Source organism: Ammospiza caudacuta, chromosome 15, assembly GCF_027887145.1.
Source record: "Ammospiza caudacuta isolate bAmmCau1 chromosome 15, bAmmCau1.pri, whole genome shotgun sequence".
Taxonomy (NCBI): Eukaryota; Metazoa; Chordata; class Aves; order Passeriformes; family Passerellidae; genus Ammospiza; species Ammospiza caudacuta.
The window spans coordinates 9,822,006-9,846,394 of NC_080607.1; the positions used below are offsets into that span (position 1 = coordinate 9,822,006).

The window sequence follows — 24,389 nt, forward strand, 5'->3', positions numbered from 1 at the left end:
ACTGAACCCAGTTAGGGAGCTTGCAACACTGTGCTTTCTATTGTAGCTTTAACATTTTCTGCCGTTGCTGCTGTGGACATTAAGTGAAGACTTTAAAGGAAGGGATTTTTAATCCCTAGGCAGGGACTGTGACAAACTTCTACCTGCAAGAAGAAGAAAGGACACGAGTTATGTCTTCTGTAATGTCCCATTTTTCCAAGGACCAATTCTCCACGCTCACCCTAAACCTGTATTTTTTACATAGATGCATTTAAGGCTGCATTAGTGCAGTCTTCATGCTGTTTTCATGCTGACACCAGCACCAGGGTACACATACCCACAGAGAGACTTTTAGGCTTTTGTCTTCTAAAGTTTTGAGTTCAGAGAGCTTTTCATGTTCAGAAATGGGAGATACTCACAATGCATATGTAATTGCAACTTGGGTTCATTTATTTATTTATTTTTAATGTATTTATTTCCATCAGGATGCTTCCTTGAGGCTCTTTAGCAGAAGGCCTGGCACTCCCAGCTTGCACACGCCAGCAGGTGCTGGTGACCACATTGTCCTGTAACATCAAAGCACAATTTCAATGCTCAGGAAGGTTGGATTTTCTGCTCAGGGGGGAAATTTGCAGGTATTTATTTGTATGTAAAATCCTCTCCGTGCATTTTGTGTGGGCAAATGATGGGGCAAACCAACTGCTCCCCATTGTCTGCCTTCAAAAATATTCACTTTTTGAGCCATATTGAGCCTGCATGAGGTGGGTGTGAGCACAGGTGTGCCACACCTGCCCAGTGGGATTGAGGTCCCCTGCAGCCCCCTGTGCTCCCTGCCACTGTCCCACCCTGTGCCTGACCTCTGGGTGCTGAGAATGCACAGGAGGTGTCACTGCACAACAAGTGAAATGGGATTCACTTGCCAAGCAGAAGCAGAGGGGAGGAGATGCAATTCCCCATGCACACATATCTGTGTTGGTGTTCTAAAAGCACACTTTGAGGGCATGTGTGATCCCTGCTGCAGAATGTATGGCTGTTCTCAGCCAGGCAGGCTCAGATCCTCTGCAGGTGACAGATTTGTGTGTCACTGCTGTGAGAGATAAACCCTGTGTAAATACAGCTCAGGGGATCTGTGTGAAGCAGCTCTGTGCTCTCCTCACACCCATCCACACCGGGCTCACTGATGTCCCCACAGTGCTCACATTCACAGTCTCATCTGCAGCACATCAGCCTCGTTTTTGCTGAGGTGGGATGTGAAACTCCTGCTGCCTGTAGTCTGCATCCCTGCCAAACCCTCACCTGACATGCCCTGAGCACAACCCACCCTCAAAGCCCCCATCATTGTAGCATTAACACTTCTGAGATAACAACAGCTGCCATCAGATATTGCCCCAAAGGCCTTTTCTGTCCTAGGAAGGGTCATGGTCACCAGCTGCCCCAGGAAAGAGGCAGGAAGGCATCCCAGGCAAAGGGAATGTCATCCTCAGCCACACAGCTCCAGGGATCCCCTCAATGAGAAAGGCTCCTTGCTGCTCAATATGATGCCTGAAAAGAAGGGATGCTGCTCATTGTGAAGTTTCCATGGCTTTGCATTAGGTCAGCTCACTCAACTGCCTGCTGAAACATGACTGACCATCCTGGAGGATGCTGACAAACCTTTGTGCAAAGCAAGACCTGAGCCAACCTCTAAAGTTTCTGAGAAACCAAACTAACTCCAGGGTGAGGAGGGGATTGTAGCCAAAGGACTTGCTGGACTATTTTCAAGAATATTCTTTGAAAACACAAGACCGAGAGAGAGAATGTGTGTGTGTGTCTGCGTCTGTGTGTGTCTGTGTGTGTGTACACACACATATACATCTCTTTCCTTCCCTTCCAACAGCTTTTCCTGATCATCCTCTCCCTTAATTGAAATTTTTTTAGCTCTGACAGTGGATCACAGCAGTAATTATTTTCTTGATCTCTTGCCACACACTCTCTTTCATCTAAACTATTTCACCCACTCACTTTTGTGCAACTAAATGAGACACAGCAAACATGTGAGTGGTGCATTCATGCAGCAGAGGGAAGAGGAAAATTCAAATTGGGGCAGCAGGGCTGTCTCCAGCCTTGCAGGACTCCATGGAAAGGGCTTTTGGGACTTTACATAGTTTCTTTTCATAGTTCTTCTCCCACTGTAATTTTTTCCCCCCTGTTCTAAAGCCTGTTTCTAACCCTCATCATTACAGAACCCCTCATGGTACATAGAAATGAACCTAGATACTCTGTTAAAATTACTGGAAGGACATAGAAGAACTCCTGACCTCTGAAGCTTGATATAGACCTTTCCTGGTATTTTTCTTGTTTCTTTAGCCTGAATAATCTGTCCAAAATAACTGCCATTGATTCATTTCTGTTTTCAGCAAAACACAGGTTGGGTTCTCTCTGGGGAAAAAAATATTTTGTCAGAAATATTTTGACTTTATTTCCAAACTGTGAAGTGCTTGCTAGTTCCTTTCTGTAATTATTATGCATTTTTACATGTCAGAGAGAACACTGAAATGAAAGGGATGAGCTGCTCTTGGCAAACCTGCTCTCCTTTCCTCATTGTTTCTTTTCCGTAGCTTAGGGAGGAATATATCATTTTGTACAAGAAGGGAAAATTCCTGCTATTTTCAGTGCTGTGAATGCTGGGAGTTCGATGACATGCAGTCACTGTGCTTGCCAATGCAACAGGACACCAGCTCAGCTGTACTTTTGGCTCAGTCCTGAGCTTTCTAGGAACCATTTCACAGCAGCACCACCACCACGGATGAGGAGCACGGGGGAAGGGGCAGAATCCTCCTGTTGAAACAACCCACGCTGGCTTTTTACACCTGCACTGAGCAGAATTTTGACAAACAAGACGTGAGGGAGGGCACTGCCAGCTCCCAGCGAGGAAGCACAGCCCTCCTTCATGCGGGGGGTGTTGCAGAGACCCAATCTGGGCTGCCCTGCAGCTCCTGGCTCTGCTCCTGCCCGCTGCAGTTGGCACCGCGGGCTGCAGCTCCTGACACCTGTGCGTGCCAACACTTGTGCTGCCTCTGGGAGCAGCTCAGCGCCTGCAGCGTGCTCAGGCATCGCCACCTGCCCTCTCACACCCCTCTGCAGGGCTGCTCCACTGGGGAAAGGCTTTTCTTGGGAAAGGCTTTTCTTCCTCCCCTCCACTTTGTGCCTCCCTCCGTGAGCGGCAATGGCAGAGGGCAGAACGGAGTTTGAGTCTTTGATGTTCTGCTTTTCAGCGTGGTGTCGCAGACATCTTTTCATGAAAAATCCTTTCCTTAGGGTTTTTCCTCCTGAGAAGCTGAGAGGCCTCAGGAACAAAACGTAAAAAATGGTTATCTGCTGCTGTGGAATGCAACAGGTGCATCTGTGATTGGTCTCATGTGGTTGTTTCTAAATAATGGCCAATCACAGTCAGCTGGCTCTGACAGAGAGTCCGAGCCACAAACTTTTGTTATCATTCTTTCCTTTCTATTCTTAGCTCAGCTAGCCTTCTCATGGAACCTTTCCTTCTATTCTTTTAGTATAGTTTTAATGTAATATATATCATAAAATAATAAATCAAACCTTCTGAAAAATGGAGTCAACATTCTCGTCTCTTCCCTCATCCAAGAACCCCTGTGACCACCATCACAGCATGGCTTTACTGAATGTGGCTGGTGACAACCCAAAGTCCAGCTCTGCTGATTTTTTTTTACGTTTTTTAGTTTTAAAAGTTTTTTTACCAGGCTTTCCAGGCAGCAGCTCTGTGGAAATGTGGGAACTTTTCACCAGCAGTAGTTCCTTCACTGGCAGTCACTGAACACTACCTGCAATGAGAGAGCAACAGATCTGAGAGCTGGGCTTAGGCTGATGTCTGTTATCACCTTCCTCTATATTTGGAGGTATTTTTGTTATCTGGGGGAAAAAAACAAAAAAAAAGCAAAAAAACAAAAAAAAAAAAAAAAACACAAAAAACAAAAACAACACAAAAAACCACAAAAAACCAAAAAAAACCACAGAAAACAAAAAAAAACCAAAACCAACTCACCCTGAGTAAGTGTACCTTAAAAAAGAATGCCTGACGATTTAGAGGATAAACATACAGTCAGCTTCTTACAGACATCATTGAAAGTGTCACTCTGGACATTTTTCTGGATGATTTTTTAGTTCCATGTATTTTATTCAGTAATAGGCTAGTCCATATGGAGACCACAAGAAGATTAGGCCTGGGATTTTAAGGATTCTCAGGGAGGGAATTTAAGGTAGGCTGTTCAAGCCACAATTGTTACTGAACCCAGAATGCTTCAAATTTTCCCTAATATCATAAATTGACTTTTATAGAACCATAAACATCAGGTCAGACAGTGCTGGCAGGGGTGCCAGTGGCAGTACTGACACCCTGCCAGGTGTGAGAGCTTCTAGAAACTGCATCCTGCAAAATGACTGACATTGGGATAGCAAAACCAGGTGAGAATCCAAACTTACAACCAGCATCACCTTTGCACGGGCATGCTGAATGGCTAAAGGAAATTAATTATCCTTCATTGCTGTTACACTGTTACTAAACAGGTTATTAAGGTAAAAGGGAAATTAGCTTTGCTATTAAAAAGGTTTCTTGTGATGCTAGAACCATTCTTTACCTTAGTATTACCTTTCTGGGAAAGTAAACCACCTTCCTGAACAATACAAACCCAACAGTAGCATAAAAATAAAAGGTGAGAGGTGATGATTATTTCATTCAGTGTGGTTCCCTCACTTCCAGGTCCAGCATTATGATACCAGACTGGGTGTCAAACTCCCCAGCAGACATGGAGGAAATAGAAAAAAATAGAAAATAGAAATAGAAAAGTAAGAGAGTGTTTCTCAAGCTGCAGAAAAGGTATTTGTATCGTTTCTAAAAAAATTACTAAAACTCTAAATATGGAGTTTCTGGGGGTGAATTAAACTGATCTGGTGTCGCAGTAGCCCAGGTGAATATTTGCAAAACTGATCACTTAAAAAAATCAACATCTGCCCTACACACTGAGGTGCAAAAGCAGGAAGAAGGACTTACCCTGCTGAAAAAAAGTCATTTTCCCTGAGTGCATGTGCTCAGGCCGGGCTGGAGCCATCTGTTCTGGGGAGTGTGTCGCCTTACAGCGAGCGAGTGTGTGCACACAGGAGCGTGTGTTTGCTGCTCCCTGACCCAGAATCAGGCTGTTACATAAACCCTGGGATTATCAATAACCTCCCATTACAAACCAGCTCCTGTTCAACTCATTAAAGGATTGTGTCTCTGCCTGCTCTGACTCATTTAGCCTCTTTGGCATTCTTTCTGTGAACGAAGATAGCAACTCATTACTCCGCACAAGCTGGAACACCCATAGGTTAACTCGCTTTTCCCTTTTGAAACAAATCTTGTACAAGGACATTGCAGCAGTTCCTCCTGCCCTGGAAAAGCAGGCACCCAGCCAGCCAGCAGCTGGATATTCTGACCTCAAATACATGATCTGAAATCATGGCTGGATGTATCTCAAGTACCCAGAGCTGGTTAATCCAGCAAACTTTCACCACTCTTGTGTCAAGCTCAGGTCCCGGCTTTATCATGTACGGCATTACATCACCTCCTTACAATGAAACATAAAATCAAGAATCCAAAAGCTGAGTCTCTCTAGGGCATTGGGAAGAACCAGTTTTCAGGGAGAAGCTGAGATGTGACCTTGTTTCTTTAATCTTGTGCCATATTGGATTAACTTGTCTGTAAGTAGTTTCATAACACTGACCTTTTTTCCTTCAACCAGCTCTACATTTTACCAGGGCAATGGGAGCAGCAAAAAATTCTTCCTTGGAAACCCTAGATTTTACTTCCTTGGTTCTTCTGGGCCACAGCTCTTGTGTAATCTGCTGTTTTGCATGGAGCCTTGCTCTTCTCTCCCAGCAGCTCATCCCACAAAATCCACTGCAAATGCTCAAGGTCTGCTCAACAGACCGAAAGGTTCCTTCATTTCTGGGATTTTCTTGTCTCTTAATAGGCTTTGTGGAACTTGACTCTAAACCCAAAAAATCAGCCAAACTTGAAGGTGTAAAACTCTTCACTGTTGGCCAGTGCTGTGAATTTAAATCCCAGGACAGCCAAGATAGAGTTAATTTCCAGGTTACTTTGTAAAAGAATAACCTAGACAAAACCAGAATAAAGAAAGAAGAAAACAGCCCAAATCCTTCAGAAATCACCTAAAGTTAGTGGGCAAAGTGGTTGGAACTTCAGAAAATAAAAGGAGAGAAGAGAAGAGAAGAGAAGAGAAGAGAAGAGAAGAGAAGAGAAGAGAAGAGAAGAGAAGAGAAGAGAAGAGAAGAGAAGAGAAGAGAAGAGAAGAGAAGAGAAGAGAAGAGAAGAGAAGAGAAGAGATTCAAATTAGGAGGCAGCTAATTTTATTTTTAAGCAAAGCTACAGGACTGCAGGCAAAACCAAGGAAAATTATGTTGCTTTTCCTGTGGAAAAGTTATGAAATTCCAATTGAGAGAGTGTTGCGATCCATCTGAAGCTGGCATTTTAATGGGGCTGGTTTCTCCAAGGCAGCCCATTACAGCTCCATTCAACAGTTCTAACCATTGTGGAAAAATGCCATGTGCCAACAGCTATTTTCCACAATTTTCTTCAGAAAATCTGAAAGAAATGCAGAAAATTGATTTGAAGCCCTGGCAGAGAGATAGAGAAACAGTAGCACAAGGCTGCAGGCCAGTAATTTATGTTTCAAATGTCACTGAGTGCTCTGCCTATAATTTCAGGGGAGAATGATAATAATTAAAAGCACAAACTCTCCAGTCATTTCTTACAAGGGGAAAAGTTGAATGTAATAAGTGTAGGGATTTCTTTAAGTGCTTAACTTTTCCAGTGGAGTTTCAAAAATTAAATATAGTAATAATATCTGTCCTCCAAAGTTATCCCAATGAGCTTTCCAATGTCGGGAGGGGAAGCACTTTCAGCAAACGCAGACACTGCTGGATTGAAATGTGGGGCTGTTTGACAGCAGGTATTACATACAAGCACCAAAGAGCAAATTTTCTATTCTGCAAACAGGGATCATCTCCTCTACAAATTATTAAATCTGCCAATGGCTTTAATTTATACAGAAAAAAGAGGCATTTTTAACTTTTCACATCCGTTCTGACAACTATAGGGGCATTTCTCAAGGCATTTGTTACATTCACTGAGGAAAAATTAGACCTGGAAATAGTACTTTGCATACTTAAGAAAACTAAAGGAATGGTCATATTTCAGTAGATGATGTTAAACGTACTGCAAAAAAACTAAATACTTTATTTATGAAAATAATAAAGTCAATAAATAGAGGAGAGATCAAAGAAAAAGTCTGGACTGAGGAGATACTTCTATTTTTCAAGACTATGCCCACTATATTAATATTGTATTTTGCTTAGATTTTTTCAAACAAAGTAAATCACAGAATCTTTTTGGATGCTGGCAGTGTCATTGCAGAGATAAATGGCTCTCAGGTATTAGTTTCTAATTGGGTAAACACTGACCCTTTGACCATTGACCATTTGTCCACAAATCATAATATTTACTGAAATAGTGATGTATGTACAGCTACATATAGTCGTCTTTATTTTCAGCAGAAAATCCTCCTGGCAGTACCTCATATGGATTATGAACAGGACTTGAATTAGGACAAATATAGTAAATTTGTTTATCAGTGCTGCCTCCAAATGCTCTTTCATTCCCCAGAATATAAATATTCATAAAAAATAAGGAAATAAATGAAAAAATAAACAAGTAAAGATTAGGTATGTATTTTATAGGAGGAACATTTGAAAAACTGTGTGGCTGTGAGTGACATAATCTATGCCTGCCTGAGTTCGAAGACAGCCTGAAGAAAGGCGTGAATACCTAAATCTTGTATTCATCTTGGTCAGGTATTAACTCATTTTTCTGCTTAGCAACACACGTCAGAAGGTGATCTCACAATTTGCTCTGCCAACTTGTTAGAAATTCCCACTGGAAACATTCAGAAGGAAAATTATCCCTCAGAGATATCACACTTTGAAGTTCCCAGCAGCTTCCCTGGGTACATTTAGCTTGTAGAGAGCTCCCAGCAGCAAAAAACCCCAGAGGAATGTAAATTCCATGGAACAGGATACCCAAACATCCCTGCTGGAGTGGTGGTGTGCTTTGCTGGACACAGTAATCCCATCTCAAGCCATAAATTCATAAAGTAGCTGATCCTGCTGTGGGCAAGGCTTTTGCCCACGGTTGGAATGAGAATGCTGAGGAGTTCCAATTTGTGACTGCACCAACAGAATTCACCTCTTTGCTGATTTAACTGAGGGCAGAACTTGACCCTCTGTCCTCGTTAGCTCCACTCCATGTCAGAGACACTTCAACCACCAGATCTGTGTTCCAAACCTCCTTATGGTATGTTATCATATAATAAATATGTGATTAATGATAACTGAGCACCACTTAATGAAAGGTTTTCTTGCTTTTTCTATTTATATTACCGCACGTAATCTGAACTTCTGATAATTAAATGTTACATAAAACATTCCAATACTAGCAATCCTGGGAGCATCTTTTTGAACACTTGGCAACCTTGCAAGGGTTTGTCATTAACAAGCATGCCCTAATGTGACATTCCACTTCAGCAGCCTCTCTGAGAAGGTCTTTTTTTTATATATATATTTTTTTCTTTTTTCCCATTGCAGCCAGGAGCTGAAGGCTGAGTTGTCCAGCAGAAGAAGCAGGTGTTGCAGCGCTGCTCCCTGTGGAGGTTATTTCAATACCCAGACGTCATTAGCGCTGAGCTGCAGGACGTGGCCGTGCAGTAAATGCGTCACGTTGTACTGGCTGCCGTGGTCCTCTGGTGCCTCCTGCCATGGATCATCCTGGGATCCTGGCAGCAAAGGTTGTTTGAAAGGGAGGGACTGGTTCCTGTGAGCAGGAACTGCAGAGAAACGGGGAGGATTGCAATCTATCCCCCCTCATTTAGAGACACGATCTTCCTTGCACGCACTTGGCACTGAAATAAGGGAAAAATACTGTGAATTCAGGGATGGTGTATAGAATAAACTATAGAAGAGTTGGGGTTGGAAGGGACCTTTAAAGGTCATCTCATCCAACCTCCCTCAATAAGGAGGGACAGTCAATGGGTCTAGTTTAGTATAATTGTATAAACAATTGTATGTATATACATGAATATTATGCGTATTTATTACATGTATTTATTTATATGAATATTACCTTTATTTATTTTTCTATTCATTACATTAATATTACATGAAATTATCATGTATAAACATGAATATTAGCCAAAAAAATGACATTATAAATAATACTAAGTTACTGCAATGTATCTAATGGTGCAGCAGTGTTCTTGTGGCTTCACCAGGGAAGGATTTTGCATTGCATTTGGTTCATGATCCCATTTCTGAACAGGTAACATCTTGCCAGGGAGGAGATGGGTGGGACATGGATGCAGACCTCTGTGCAAATTCTTGCTTGGCATGTTGGAGAGGCTCTACTCACTCTGGGGACCTGCAAGATCCTTCAGCTCCTTGTCCCAGGAAAAGCTACCCCAGTTTTACAAGGCAGGTTCTTGCCTTAGAATAACAGAATAATTCAGGTTTGAGAGGACCTCAGGAAGGCCTGTTCAATCAGACCAGGTAACTGAGGGCTTTATCCACTCTTGCCTTAGCTAGGATAAACAGGGAATTCTCTCCACTAAATGAAGCTGGGTTTTTGTAGTTCTGTATCAAGTCTGGACTGATTTAGCAGAATCTGATGTCAGCAACGTGAGGAATTGGGTAGTTTTACTGTGCATGGTGGGGTAGGAAGTGATTGCTAACACAGCAAGGACAAAAACACAGACCTCTGGCACGTGGAAATAAAACCAGGTAGAAACAGGTACTGAATGAAACAGTTCAGAGCAAGATGCTGCTTGTGCTCCATGAGCATAAACCCCAAGTGAGGAAGGGCCCTGCAGACACCCAGCCAGCTGATGGAGAGATCTGAAGCCACTCCAACCAACATCTGCTCCAGCAGGAGCAGGACTTGCCTCGGTGCTGTTTGCACAAGTCACAGTTTACACAGCAGGAAGTGTTTCCAGTTCAGAGTGAGGTTTGCATTTGAATGCTGGTCTCTGGGAATTGAAGAGAATAATTTTATCCAAACCAATTTTCCCACTCCTAACAATTTTACCCAGCAGGTCTCAGGTGCCAAGTGGAGCCACTTCAGTGGCTCTGCCTGTGTGTTCACAGGAGACAGGTTTTTTAATTCTTTAGCAATTCCTTTGTTACTGGGGGATGGGAATTAAAGGCTGGCTGAATGAAGGGAGGCATGACCCCGGTGTCTTAATGAAAAAAAATCCTCTGGGGTTGGCCCAGAGGTTATGCTTCCATTGCCACAGGAGAGACCTGGCTTAATTCCTGCCCTGGTCCTTTGCTCTGAGGCCCAGCAGCAGCAGGGCAGGGTGTTGCAGGGGTTTTGGCCAGCAGTGCTCAGCAATGACCTTTCTGACTGATTGCAGGGCAGTGTGGATGAGCCCCTGGGGCACCCAGCCCTGCTCAGCTGGGCAGGAACACAGAGGGGAGTGAGACAGATGACAGCCCAGGTTAAGGAAGGGGACTCAGGGCCCTTCTGGGGGCAAAGGACTTGTCCTCAGGTTTAAAAATTTAAATTAAAAAAATCAGAGAGGGACACACCCCACTGCCACAGCTAGGCAAGATGTGGGATATTCAACAACATATTATTTGCTGGAAAGAAAATGTAGATTTTTTTTTTTATTTTAAATGTGGCTCTCAGTGAAAACCACATTTATAAAATTTCAAACAATGTATGTTTTGTGGTTGTTGGGACTGAGTACAGCACTCCTCACGGAGCTTTAAATCATTTCATATGAATGCAAAAGCACTCACTGCTTTGCTGAATCGAGAGATCTCCAAAAGAGCCTGAAAGTGAAAAAAAATGTAACAGCTGAAAATTCCAACCAGCAGGCTCGAGTTTTCCAAGGCCTGTTTGCTTTGGCCTGCCTCTGCCATTCCTTTCTTTCTTTCTTTAGAAGTGTGAAACTGGTTGGTCGCTGGTATTTGTTCTGTGGTCTGCACTAACTGTTCCATCTGTGTAAACTCCAGCTTGCCAGCCTGGGAGTTTAACAACACTTTCCCTTCAGCTGGAAGGAAAATGAAAGTCCCGTTAAGTGGCACTTTGAAGCTTTGCAAAACACACTGCACTGGGTTTGAACACAGAGTGGGAAGGTCAGCTCCTGCCTGGGCCATCAGCACAGCACCATCACAGCACAGAGACAGTGGGCAACCCCAGAGCTCCTCATGGCACACCAGCATGCAGGAGCAAAGTTGAAACCTGGTCAACACAAGGAGAGAAACATAGACAAAAAGTCAGCTCTATTTTTATTAAGGGTACCTCTTTGTCAATGGCTACCAAGATTCTGATCTAGGGAAGTATTCAGGCTCTAAATTCACCTCTTAGGCTGCCAAATAGGAGTTAAATGCCCAAATATCTCACTAGCCCTGGTTTCCAGCTTATGTCATGCATCAGACTTGGAGATTTTATTTTCTTTGATGCCCAACTTAATCCTAAAAGGAGTCCAATTCCCCTCTTTTCTTTGATGCCCAACTTAACCCTAAAGTGAGTCCAGCTCCCCTCTGAAGAACCAGCTCAGCCCTGCCCAACATGACCAAATCTTTGATTGCCTCTGATTCATAGGACTGAAGATATTTCTATGGTGTTATTGCCATTTCAGGTCACTGCACTAAGTGATATTTTATCTGTGGGTTGTGATTCTAATTTGAGTCCAGCTTCCAGAGGAGTTCTGTATCATTGACCAAGTCCTGGGCAGTGCAGGCTGAGGAGCAACCAGCTCCAGTCCCCTTTGATGGAGCAGGGACTGGCTCTGCCTTGTGCCAGACTGACCTTGATGAGGGCTGATCCCACCCTGGCAGGACTCTGGGTCCAGCTCTGATGGCACCTCTCCCTTCCTAGGCCAGTTCCAATTTAGAGTTTAAGCCTGCCTCAGCTCTTCTCCAAATACAAAAAAATAAATAAAGAAAAAAAAAAAAAAACAACTGATTAAATGCACTTTCAGCTTTTTATTTACACAGAAAAGAAGACTGAAATGCTGTTTTGCCTCCTATTTCCATGCTGGTTCTCTTCTGCCCCATGATGTATATTTGTCCTTCCCAGGGTTCAGCCCTCCCTAGATTGTACTCCAGAGCCCCGGGCACAAGGCTGCCTTTTTCCCTTCCTCTTTTTTCATGTTGGGTTTTTGTTTTTTTTTTTTTTGTTTCCTGACTGTATGCTTAGCAAGGGTATATTTTTAAAGCTGTGTAGGGGTTTTAGCTGCTTGAATTCTGTGATGGCTAACAGAGAAGCTGTGCTGTTATTACACAAGTAATACTTTCAAAAAGTGTAGTAAAATTCAGGATCAGTTAGTATCAACATAAGAGAGGGATATATCAGCTCAGAAAAAAAATCATTGCTGCTGAGAAAGCAGAATTCATCAGATTCTTCTAAAATAATGTTTCTGAACATTCATATGAACTCCCAACAGCTGTTGAGTTCAATCGTGTTTCCTCCTAATCAAAATATATGCTGTTGGTTTATTTAACAGAAAATTTAGAGGAGGAGAGGGAGGATTGCAAGTGTTTTAAAGAAAACTACAAGTGACACTGGAAGTAAATGTGTTTTTGAAGTTGACTTTCAATAAATAACCAGCTTACCAAAAAAAGCTTTTTCCTGAAATTCAAACCAAAAACACATCAGTGAACATTTTTCAGATTTGTCTTTCCCCTGCTGCCTTTTTCTGTCTAAAACCTGATTCTTTTCAAATACATTTTCCTTCAGCTGCGACATCTTATTTCGGCTGAAAATAAACTTCTATTGAAAAATCCAAGCAGCATTTCTCTGCAAGGATTTGGAGATTTCACTTCAAGAAATGTTCACAAAATATTCCATCACGTAGCCTTTGCTGCAGGTAACCAGAGATAGTTGTTCTCTGAAGAAAACTCCATTGCATAATGCAGACACCTTTTCATTTTTGCAGCACTCCAGCTCGAGCGCCTGTACCTGCCAACCTACTTCAACCAAAGAAAGGTCAGCTGTACATTTGCATAAAATCGAATCCATTTGCATAAATCAAGCTGCAGCTTTATATATTACATTGATCTGGAATGCACATTGTGTTTTTTGTGGTGACAGGTGATGAGAGGCAGCACCAGGAGTTTTGAGAGTGTCTGTCTTGGGCTCAGCCCTCACTGAGTGAGTAGGGATCCATCCCAAACACCTGAATGTTCACAGATGTCAATAAGACCACAGCAGACAGACAGTTCTCCTTCTGCTCAGCTCACCAGAGCCTGAGAGACTGTTTTCCCTCTATTTTTTATCTGTTGTACTATCCTGAAGCATGGAATCAAACCTGTGGTTTGATTGAACCGTGGAATCAAACCTGGAATAAAGTCAAATCAGAGGTCCATTTAGGCTGAAAATTCAGATTTAGCTATCCAAAATTAGGCTTTGCCAAGATCATCAATAAATTTATGTACCTAAGATTTTATACAATAAGTTTTAGTTCATTTGAGTTTATTCAAGATCATTATATATTTGGATCCAATTTTTTGTCTGATTTGATGAAAGTGGCAGAGAAAATCTAGACTCCCCTGACTTTTAGGAACTTAAGACTTCACATTAATTTCAAATTCCAGGAAATATCTAATAAAACCACTGCAGCTGGCACTGTTCAAATTGCCAATATATTCAGAAGCAACTCAGAAGTGCCAAAGTGATGATGTGACAGAAGAGCTTCTGCTCCTGCTCTGGGCCCACACTGGCACCAAGTCCTGTCCTGGAAAGTCAAGGGCCAGGGCACCTGCTCTTTGTGCTGACCTCTGGCACAGAAACCCCCTGAGCAGCTCCAGACTGGCCTATCAGATAAATTATGTCATTCCTTTCACCCTTAAATCCACCTAAGTAGGCGAGCTGCCAAAGGATGGGTCTCAAAACCAGAATTTTGCAAGGGAATTTTTTTTGGTTGGGAGAGGAATAATTTCATATCAGAAACAAAAATTGCCTTCAAACACCACACCTGGGCTGTGTAAGTCAGGGAGGATGAGCCCTTTGCAGAAAACCACTTTTTAAAACTACTCAGAGAGCTGAGGTAGTGCCTGAGCCTGTCTCCAGCATGGGGGTTGGCAGAGGGCATGGCCAGCAGTGTGAAGGGTTTGATTTACCTGAATGCTGACCACTCAGCTCTGCTGCTCTGAGTAGAAATCAGATTGTTTATCCAACCCCTCTGCTCTGATCTGCACTTTTGGGTTCATGCTCCAAAGCAAAACATGCAGCAGCCAGGTCAACAGCTCAGACAGAAAAGGTCACCAAGCCTGGGCACTAAAATGGGACACAAAAAGGAGTCCAGCTGAGCCCCACACTAACCCCAGCACACCATTCATTACTGCAATGCTTATAGCTAATTAAGAGTGCAAGGCAGGATCCCCAGGCAGCTGATCAGAATCAGGAGACACCACATAATGATAAGTAGAATTGCCTAAAAAAATTGGCTTCTTTTTTTTTTTTTTTTTTTTTTTTTTTACTGAGGAACAAGGCCTTGCATTCTTTTTATTTGCCTCTGCTTTCAAAGTCAGCAGCCAGACTTTCTTGGTGTCCCTCTCAGCCTCAGTGGCAGTGGCAGGTAGGAAGCTGGGGGGAGGCCAGGCCAAAGGAAAAGGGACAAAGGAAAAGGGACAGGGACAAGCTGAGCTGCCCCTCCTTTGTGCCACCCCTTGAGCACACACTGCTCTCTGGTTCTCTGAGTGGAGCTGCTCTGAGCACACTTGATGGAAGGATTTCCACAGGTACGGGACTGTGATGGTGCTGAAGGGACAAATGGAAGCAAAATCATCCCCTGGCCTGGGCACAGCAAGTATTTCCTGCAGCTGTGATTCCTGCAGCTGTGAAGGGCTCCAGAGAACACTCTGTGGTGACCAGAACTCTTCTCATTCCAGAGCTGTGGAGTGTGAGCTGCACTACAGGAGCAGAGCAGGATTTGTGTGTGCCAGGATCTGAGCTTCCTCTCATCCTGGAGAAAATCAGGAGAAGCTCTGGCAGGTCCATGGAGAACTTGGCTCTAGAAATGCTGCTCCTGCATGGAACAGCTCTTGAGATCCAACCCACCCACCACAAATAAAGCAATAATGCTGTTAGAAAGTGATATCTTCATTGCTATCACCCAGACTCATTTCTCTTCCAGTATTCAACAGGAGTTTTTGGAAAGGCAAGATTATAACTTGGGAATTGCAGCTGGCCTTAGCATAGTGCAGTGAAATAGTGCACAGTGCAATGAAATTTTTATCAAGACTAAATAAGAATGTGACAGATTTAAACCAATCAAGTGTATTTATTTTACAATAATATCATAATAGCAACAATGACCTCAGTGAGGGGACCCTTGTGAGCACTAGAGATTAGCTGGGGCTAACAGTCCCCTGAATGCTGATCTCTCCAAGGCAGTGATGGAGATGTGGATCCCTTTAAAAGGATTCATTACTGGCTGCTGAAGTCTCCATGAACCAGCCGCATAAGGCCTCAGCGTGGTTTTTAATAAATCAGCTCTGGCCCCCATCACCCCAGGCGTTGCCTCCCAGCCAGAGCTGCTTCCCTCTGGCATTTTTAGCAGCTCTGGCTGTTCTCACTGCAGATTTGTTTCCTCTGTGGTTTTGTAGCCTGTTGCCTTCCACGCTGGTATAGCCAACATAAGGGGAAGTAGGTCGGGAAATGCCCCTCCTGTTCCAAAAGCAGGGGAGAGCTCTGCCTTCTTCTATCTTGGGCTGGGGGAAGCAGCATTCCCTCATGCTTCCCTTTCCTGCCCCTCTTTGCAGCCAGGGCATCCCATCTGGGTGCTGGGAGGAGCTGGTTCTGCTGCTCAGCTCCAGCACATTCAGTGCCTCTCCTGCCCAGTGCCTGCCCTGCCCTGCTGAGCCCAAGGGCCTTGGCACCAAGGCCACACCAGAGAATCAGCCCAGGGGAAGCGCACGTGAGATTTAATCAGGGGAAAATCTGCCTTTGCAAAAGGCAAGATTTTTTTTTTTTTTCCTGTGAGGATGGCATGGATGCCAGGATCAGAGGCTGGTACCTTTGGGCCTGGACACTCATACAGCCATTACCTGACAGAGCCTGACTACTCATTTTAACCATATTTAATGATTGAAAACCAGATGCCATTTAAAAATCATTGTCCAGGCTTCAAAAGTGTCAAGAATCTTTTGGAAGCTCTGCTGCCCATGGTGTATTTCTTGAGTCACTGTGTGATGTTTCAGCTCCTGGCTGGATAATAATCATGCAGATATCCCATAATGCAGAAACATCAAGTCATTATCAGACCCTGGAATAAAAAAAGTAAAATCAAACTAAATACAAGATAAAGCAATATCCTATGAACAAGTCTGATACCATTCTGCTGAAGTTCCAGTGACAGCAGATGAAAGGCAGGACACAGACGGGACTTCTTGGAGCTTGTGCAAAAGTTGCTTTTAACTACAACTACAAAGTCAATTAGAAAGTCATTTCAGCACTAATGAAACAATGAATGATTGATGCTTAATGGTTCTGGCAGGAAATACAGCCTGGTAAATACAGCTGACCAGGAAAAGGCAATTCAAAGTTACATCAAAAGTTTAGGGGGTTGTGTGTGTGTGTGTATGTGTGTGTGTGTGTGTATGTATATGAGACTGTAAGTTTACAAAATCAAAGTTCTTCAGTTTGGGGGTGCAAATCAACACCTTTAACCAGACAGAGTTCATACTCCCAGTCATTCTGGTGTAACCTATAATATGCTCAAGATGCCAAAAGTGTTTCCAGATCCCAGTCTGGACTGGGAGAACTTCACTGCCCAGGTCAGGTGTCAGGTGGACATTTCACCTCATGTCCAGTGTGCCTTGGGCAGAAGCAGAGGTGAAGAAAGCATAAATCCATTTATATATTATATACAACACACAATATATTATGTATTATGTGTATTAAATATAGATATATTTCTCTATAAGTATAGACACATATAGATATATATTTTTTTCCTTGAAAAGGTGATAGATCAATGTGTTATCCTGCTCTCTTTCCTGTGGCTCCTATTGCTCTCACTGGGTTTAAAATCAATATTGATGTTGTGATGCCTTGGCCTACAAATTTAATCCCAGGTGGGATTAGAAATTCTCTCTGTAGCAGGAAGAGAATCCTAGGAGATGATTCAGACTAAATCCAGCTGCAAAGATAGAGAGAGGTTTCTGAGCTTTGTCCAAACAGAGAATCTCAGATTTCAGTCCTTGGATAGAGCAGCTTTTCCTCCCCCTTGGCACAGAGCTGTGTGCCTGCAGGAGCAGGGGCAGTGCCCAAAGATGATGCAAGAATCAGGGAAAATGATTCTCAGCACAAACCACTTGAGCAAAACCCCTTTGATGTAGTTACACCACACCACATCCACACACAGGCCTGGTCTAAAACTTATTGCTGGAGCAGAGCTACTTGTGTGTTACAGGTGTGTCATAGAGGCTTGATTAGGCAAGACAAATTTCCTGTAATCATTTTCCTGTAATCCTCCTGGAAAAGGAGCACTCTGGGAAGGGTCAGAGCATGGTGGCAGTGGCAGCACTGTAGGTGCAGGGTCGTGGACATGGTAAAACTCTCTCTCCCCACACAGCCCGTGCCATGCTCTGTTGGCCATGGAGCCACTGCAGGGTTTTTCCCTGTGAGGATGGCACAGATGTCAGCATCAGAGGCTGGTACCTTTGGGCCTGCATACAGCCATACAGCCATTATCTGACAGAGCCTGACTACTCATTTTAACCATATTTAATGCTTCCCATCTGAGTGTTTTAATGTGCCTTAAAGGTATGTTCATGGTGCTTGGTCCATGACGCAAACACTTGCTTAAGGTCTCAGCTTCAGACATCAGACAGCTCTGTGACTGTGTGGGCACCATTTCTGCCCGCACGATGTTCTTCCATCCCTCCTGTGCCCAGTGTCTCTTTTCCCTGAGCACTTACACAGAAAGCTGCAATTTCAGTGCAGAGCAGCAGTGCACAGACCGAAATTGGCCACACTGAAACATTTACCTAATTCCATTTGTTTACAGCATCCTTGCACTCACCACGAGATCCTTTTCTTGTTTTAATCCAGGCACATGGGTGCTGCATCTTGCAGTTATTACAGGTTTAAGGTGCCCTGTGAGCAGCACTTTCCTTCCCCTGGGACCTGTGAGCTGGGTCTGTCTCACAGTGTGTTTGCTCTGTCTCTAGAGAGGCTGCTGTAAAATGATTGCTGAGCCCATCTCCAGTTCACTCCTGCTAATTAAACACCTCTGGTTCAGTGCTTGCTTTCTCCTTTATTTTCCCCCTTCCCCCTTTATTTTTTCTTTTTGGCTAGTTCCAAGAGGATATTATTTTTAGCTCAGGAGGGTTAAAGGGGAAGGGAATTGTGCCAGAATCAGGTTGTTAGGAGATGGGGAGAGAGGAGAAAAATGCTGGGGGTGGGGGGAGATCTGCAGTGATTAAAATTCCATCTAATAATAAGACAGAAAGCTGCAGTGCACAGGCCTAGCCTAAATTAAGCTCCTGAATTAGAAGCGCTTTCCAAAATTCCTCTGTGGACAATTTAATTAGGCGACAGGTATTTCCACGGTCACACACTGCTTCCTCTTGGCAGTAAATAAAGACTCCAAGAATTCTTACCCTAGAAGCCAGTGAAGAAAGCAAAACAAAACTTCCAGCAGGACACAGAGCAGCGTGTGGTGAGACTGGCCCGGCTCCCCTCCTCCCCATCCCACCCTGGTAATGGATGGTGCAGGAGCACAGCCCTGGTGAGGGGCCAGGAGGTTAATCTGCAGCTGGCTCTCTGATAAAGTCCATAGCCAGGCACTGTGCTCCACAGCCCATCCATAATCTGGGCTTTGCTCTCACGGTGTGGGTGCAGGATTGACGTGTGCAGCCTCAGTCCTGGCACAAACGATGCCGCCCATCCACGTCAGCCCTGCTCTTCCCTTCTGCTGTTCCCCTCCTCCCCATCCCTCTCTGGAGCACTGAGTAGGGATGCTGGATCCCCAGCCCCTCCCTGACAGCTCTGGGGAGAGAAGATGCTGTTGTCTCAGGCAGCTTGGAGAAGGGGAGAAAGAGGAACTTGAGCGGTTTTCCTCTCCAAAACTATCATCACCTGTGGTGGTGTTTACGGGTCCCCAGGATGAGGGAAGAGATGAGAACCTGGACTCCATGTTTCAGAAGGCTGATTTGTTATTCTATTCTATTCTATCATATTGTATAATAATATAATATAATATAATATAATATAATATAATATAATATAATATAATATAATATAATATAATATAATATAATATAATATAATATAATATAATATATTATATACCATATCATATCATCACATCACATTACATTACATCATATATCATATTATATTTATTATAAGAAAATTATATATTAAGAATATACTAAAAGAATAGAAAGAAAGGATTTCATCTGCAGGCTAGAAAGGAATGATCATAAAAACCCCGTGACAGATGCAGAGAGCTTGACACAGCTGGCTGTGATTGGTTATCAAGTAAAAAAAATCTACATGAGACCAATCAAAGATGCACCTGCTGGTAAAGCATCTCCAGACCACATTCCACAGCCATCAGATAGTTAATGTTTATATTTCTTTTCTGAGGCTTCTCAGCTTCTCAGGAGAAAAATCCTAGCAAAGGTATTTTTCAGAAAACATGTCAGTGACAATCACCCTATATTCACCATTTATAATTAATAAATAAAAATAATTTAAAAAATAATAAAGTAATTTATTTCTTTATATGGTATAAATGCTCTTTGTAGCCCATAAAAGCAAGGATTATTTTCTTCCCTCAAAGAATCTTAGAATTATTGAATGGTTTGGGTTGAAAGGGACGTTAGAGATCATCTCATTCCAAACCCCTGCCATGGGCAGGGACATCTGCCACTAAACCAGATTGCTCCAAGGCCTGTGCAACCTATCCTGGAGCACTTTCAGGGAGTGTGTACTCACAGCTCCTCTGAGCAAATCTACCCCTGCTATGCTGAAGAATTCAGAGTACGAAAACAAAGGACTTGTATTACTTTTATCTGAAAAGTGCCTTTATTTAACACATTGCCTTTATTTAACACATAAGTGTAACAATATAAGCCATGCACTGATAGCAACAATGGGAATTTCCAGAATTCCCAGAAATATTCCTTCTTTCAGCACTGTTTTTCTCATGGCTCTTTCTACTGGCTTGTCTTGTACAAACCTCCCTTAATTCCTCTCCCAAATATTTGACGCTGCCTTAACATTTTCTTGGAAACGCTACATGTGTGAAAATATTCTTAGATTTCCTTGGGGTGAAAACCAGAGAAATTAAAAACAAGGCTTATCAACAAAGTGTCAGTGGTAGGCACCAAGCTCCCATGGAATATCTGTTTGTGTGACATCCTTTAAGTGATCCAGCAGTCCCTCTTGGAGGGTCAGGTCATCACCAGCAGGCATCCCAGGATCAAGGGCTTGATGGACAGACAGGCTGGACAACCTAAAATCAAATAAAGCACCCAGAAGGAGTGAAAATTTGGAAAATTCTTAAAGATTTTTAGTGTGTCAGAGTTCACTCAGTGCTCATGGGAAGAGTGCTTTTTACTCACATGGGTGTTCCAACCTTCAGCAAACACAATCTCTGGTAACTGCCAGCCACTGCCAGGAAGAATTGCCTAATTCCTCAGGAAATGGCATGAGTGTGCATTCCTTCAACCTCTGAGCAGCTCTTTACTGAGTGGGTGTCTGAGTGCCCAGATTAGGAGGATGTTGGGGATAAAACATCAATTTTTGCACCATGTTGGAAGAGAAGAGAGTATTTCAATTCATCCTTGTTTATAGAAAACTTTGAAATTATTCAGAAGTATCTCTGTTCTCATTGAACATGTAATAATGATTTCATTTAATCTGTAGGGATTCTTCTAACTGCAAGAGTTCTTACCCCATGTTAATTAAATATCTATTGATTTCTAAAACAAAGGAAAACATTTGTGCTTATTGAGATTTTACTGTGATGTTCAATTTAACATGGTTCTATTGTATGGTTTAGTCCTCTACAAACTTACCTTTAATAAAGAACAGCTAATATGTAGAGAGATTAATTAAGAAAATATAATCAGATAGCAAAATAGTCATTGTAAATGACAAAAAGGTGAATTGGTTTGGATTTTTTTTCCTTTTCCCAATATATAGTTGGAAATACTAAAATAAAAATAAATATTTTTAATCAAACTAAGTTTCACTTTAATCCACAAGGGAAACATTGAGGTCTCAGGTACTTATACAGCTAAGGCATTTTAAAGTACTATTTAAAAAATAGCTACTAATCTGAAAGGCTGAAAGCATTACCCCAGAAATTCTCTTCAGTATGGACTTGATGATCTGTGTTCTAAAATCATTGCCTAAAAAAAGACCAAAACAAAGAAGAAAAAAAGAAAAAAGGTGGGGAAAAAGGAAAAAAGAGGAAGAAAAGAAGGAAAAAACCCTGTCAGGTCTCACTTACCTGAATTACAGCTTCAAAATTTGTCCCCCATATTCACCATATGCACTGCTGTTTATCAATTGTTGGGTTTCCCATAGTGCTGCCAATCTGAGAAGTCAAATATTAAGGCATGTATAAAACATTGAATCCTGCCCATAAATTGTTTTTTGTTTTTTTTTTCATTTGGTTCCTGCTTAGCACAACATCTCCCATCTGAGAAAGCCATCAGCGCTGGAAGCAGGCACTGAATAAGCATTGTGCTGGAAACGGGACATGCTTGCTTTCTTTGGAAGGTAAAAGCAGTGGAAGAAGTGGAATGTGACATGAGGGTGAAACTGCAAAAGAAAAAAAAATGGGGTAGGAGGTGCATTTTTAAAAGAGAAAGCACGTTTCTTACCATTCAGAATTCCACTTGGATTTCTGTGTGTGTGTGTACACACTCCTACACCCTAACAGCTGCTTCCAAATACCCTGTCCTGCTAATAACACTATGGATTCAAAAGGCTCTGAGCTTTTTGATAGTGACACTATCACAGGTTTGTGTAGCTGAATTTGGCTTTCATGTGGAGTTAGAGAAGAGTCCTGCAATGAGCAGAAATCCCCAGGGGCTCCCTGTGCAGGCAGGGCTGTGCGGCCTGTCCCACACAGCTCTGCAGGGCCCTCAGTGCTGCTCTGTTCCATATTTCTCTTCTCAGAGAAAAGCAAGGCACAACTCTTCCCAAGGATTTCTGAGATTCACATTCTCTGAACCTCAGAGAAAGGGAAAACACAATTCTTATCATTTGCTGTGCCTGTGTTGTGCCAAAGTAGAATGCAATACGGAGATTGTTTACCCAAAGTGATGGTGTTTTGTTTCCTTGGCCTATCAGGGCCTACCAGTAGTGTGTGTGGACTGTTGGGTGACAGTCACGAGATTCAGTGCAGTGTGTGCAGGGTTGAGTGCTTGGCAGATTCAGTTTTAGATGTACAGAATAATATAGTATAATAAAGTAATTAATTAGCCTTCCGACGTCCATGAAGTCAGATGCATCATTCTCTCCACTTTGTCGGAGTTGCCTTTGATTTACACTTTGCCCATATCTCAACCTAATTCCAGCCCTGAATTCCCGACCAGCCTTGGTGATGGTGCATGAGGAGAAATGACACAGCAGCCTTGGCTCAGGTATCAGTTTGATTTGCATGATCTGCACTCCCACCTTTTCCTGGTGTCGTGCCATGCAAATATTTGAGGTAATTGACTTCCACTTGTACAGAACCAGGTAAACAAAGATCTACAAGTGGCTGCATTCAAAAATCACTTGGGTTTTCCTCTTCTTGGAAGAGTCTCAGGAGATGGAAGCCTGGAATAAATTGGGTTTTGGCCAGGACCTGGGCAAGGAGGATTTGGAGATCTCTTATGTAGCAACCAATCACAAAGGAAGGAAGCTTGGGAGATTGTCTGGGCCATGGATTACCACAAAGTGGCATTAATTCAGTGGACGTCTTTCCTGACAAGTAGTGGTTTAATGCATCCAGAGCAGTCTCTGGCACTGGGGAATCAGCAGCTGCATCTTCCCATGCACAGCAGAGAAGGAACTCTGTCCCTCCCATGACCTCCACTTATCCATGCTTTTTGAAACAAACTTCAAGGACATGGGGAAAAGGTTTTGGTGGTTTTCTCACCTTTTCTCCCCTCACAGACCTGGGGGAAAAGTTTTGGTGTAAAATCCCTCAGCTCAGAGCAAGCTCTGAGATGACCCTTAGTCTCTCCTTTAGTCACAATTCTTGTGTGTGTTTTTGTTTCCACCAGGCTGTAGAAATTTTGCTGTTGGCTTGTAGCAACAGCAAAGCAGAATCCTTTCCACTGTGGCTGAGAACATGCTGGTTGGACAGCATAAAGTAAATCCAAGATTTGGCTGTATCCTGCATGTTTCTTCTCTTGCCCTCAGTTTCCATTCTGCAATTTTGAAAGGTTTGGAACTAGTTAGGATATACAAAGATTAAAGGGCATTTCTGTCTCCCTGCTGTAGACCACTGTCTGAGATAGGGAAGGAAAGAAAGTTAAATATAAACTCTACACACAGCCAGCAAATCCCAGGAAGGCTAATTTTTCCTCTGGGATGCTCCAAGTTTCTAATTCCCTTAACCTGTTTATCAGATCCTGTTCCCTTAGTGTCTGCACCACTGATGAATTCTGATTTTCTTCCTGACTTGCAGGATCTATAGCTGTCACTTGCAGAGGAGAAATGATGCTGTGTGATCCATGTGACCAAGTCATTAGCTAAATCAGACCATATTTTGCATACTGAAAAGCATGTCCTCACAGAGAATTGTTTGTAATCAGTCAATATTATTTATTTTTAAAAATGCAAAAGATACCATTGAGTAAATTTGAATGAGAAATAAATTTGGAGAAATTGTAATCAGCCTGTGAACATTTTGCAAGCAAGGAGAAAAAAGAAACAGGCTAAATTAATTGATTAAATTACTTGCAGCAAGTTCCTCTCTCTGTGCTGATCGTCTTCTCAAAGCCTTCAGTATTTTGGGTGCATACCTCTAGCCTGACCTGAATCAAACTCTGCTTTTCCAATCAGAGCTCTTTCTTCAGGGGGGATTGCCAGTCATACCCCATTAAGTGATGGGTTTGCATTGTCAGCAAATGATCATTAAAGAAGCAGGGTGATAACATAAATCTCATTTTCACTTATAAACCAAAACTGGTCTTTAGGTGCAGAACAGACTGATCTATTTGATCTTCTTTGCCTTGCTTTTTTTTTTGGCTTCTCCCCCTTGAGACAGTGGTGCTGTTTTCAGGAAGGAGTGTTCCACACTCAGCCTCTTTTTTTCCACCTACTGAAGGAGAGCCAG

At 42.8% G+C, this 24,389-nt stretch overlaps 1 long non-coding RNA gene across 1 annotated transcript; it reads right to left on the reverse strand.

Moving 5' to 3' along the window:
* Positions 1-417: 417 nt before the first annotated feature.
* LOC131564548 (uncharacterized) lies at positions 418-5,109 on the reverse strand. Its single transcript, XR_009275393.1, has 3 exons — positions 5,030-5,109; positions 3,720-3,803; positions 418-545 (listed from the first exon to the last, which is right to left on the reverse strand). It is a non-coding gene; the product is annotated as an uncharacterized LOC131564548 (long non-coding RNA).
* Between the last annotated feature and the right edge of the window lie 19,280 nt (positions 5,110-24,389).